We start from the raw sequence: 1,358 nt of genomic DNA, 5'->3' as shown, positions 1-1,358 counted from the left end.
ACACAGGCCGGATCCGGCCTGCGGGCCGTAGTTTGCCCACGGCTGTCCCAGAGTGTTCTTGTCATCAAGAAGGTCCAGCCTGCTCCACCAACCCTCAAGGAGCTCTGCAAGCACGTGATGGAGAACAACATGATTGTGTTTGTGGAGAAGAAAGTTCTGGAAGACGCCATAGGGAGTGCCGACAACTTTGGATCACTGAAAAGGAAGAACATTATGATGGCATGTCCAATCAGATCAATTCTGTCATATGCCGGGAAGGAGACGGGACCCTGCTTTCCCAGGGCAGCATGCCCTCCACCTGGACTCCCGCTTTGTGACCCCATCCACTTTGAGAACTTTCAGTCCCACGTTATTCACGTGTCACAGGGAGATGCAGCTACTGCTCTTCGGAGCCAGCTGAAGTCAGGGTCATGGAGGAGCTCAGAGGGAAGAAGGTAGCTGTACCCATTGAGATCAGCGGACAGGGTGCTGGCTGCAGACCCAGGCAAGGAGGTCAGGAAGCAGGTCATGCAGTACGATGTCTTGAAGGAGGTGGTGATGAACAGAGGTCCCCCCCTCATACCTATCCAACATGGACCTCTACCTAGACTGGCATCTCATCACCATGGTGCATGGCAACAATGTGATCATCTCCACCCAATGGGCAGCACAGTGTATGCAGCCACAGCTAGAGTCGCCATGAGTCACTCAACATGTTGGCCATCGTGATCATGTCCATCTAACCCAACTCGCCATCCTTCCTGCTCACTGTGGTCCCCACGGGGGATGAGCTAAAGATCATGCTGTCACTGGAAGCAGGAAACACCAGGTGGGTGTCCTCCAACTGACAAAAGAGACAAGCACTCCGCCAAGGAGAGAGCAGCAGCCTCACCACGCCCTCCATCTGCACCTGAGACCCGGGGAGCAACTGCTGTCTGCACAGGACACGTGGGAAAAGCAGGTTCCCTTCACAGAGGAGGTGGAGGAGAAAAGCAGGAGGGCAAGACCTGTGTTCCTGCTGCCACCATGCAGGGCCGCTAGGGCCCCGAAGCCTCTCCGGTGTCTTTTTTTTCCTTTCTGCCTCCGTCCCACTCGCCCTGAGAAAAACAGGCGGCCCCGAGCAGGCCCGATGCACCTTCCGACGCCAGAGCACTCCTGTCTGCAGCCAGAGGAGAGCCCGGAATCTGCCTCTTGTGGGCCAGATCCGCCATTCCTAACATTTTAAATCCACTTCTTTTTTGCATTTCTTAACAAGCCGAGTAAGCAATGGCCGGCGCTCTGAACACCAGCACCCCTGTGTTCAGGGTCAGCCAAGCTGGACAGGTTCTTGGTGATTCCCTGTCAGGAAGATTTCCCATACATCGGTCCACTGAAATGCG

The 1,358-nt window shown here is 55.3% G+C and overlaps 1 pseudogene; it reads left to right on the top strand.

The window, feature by feature from the left end:
• The window catches only part of LOC102773985, a 1,448-nt pseudogene extending 495 nt beyond the window's left edge, over nucleotides 1–953 (top strand).
• The last annotated feature ends 405 nt before the right edge of the window (nucleotides 954–1,358 follow it).

The sequence above is a fragment of the Myotis davidii genome, unplaced genomic scaffold (assembly GCF_000327345.1).
Source record: "Myotis davidii unplaced genomic scaffold, ASM32734v1 scaffold189, whole genome shotgun sequence".
Taxonomy (NCBI): domain Eukaryota; kingdom Metazoa; phylum Chordata; class Mammalia; order Chiroptera; family Vespertilionidae; genus Myotis; species Myotis davidii.
This window is presented reverse-complemented; position numbering and strand designations above follow the sequence as displayed.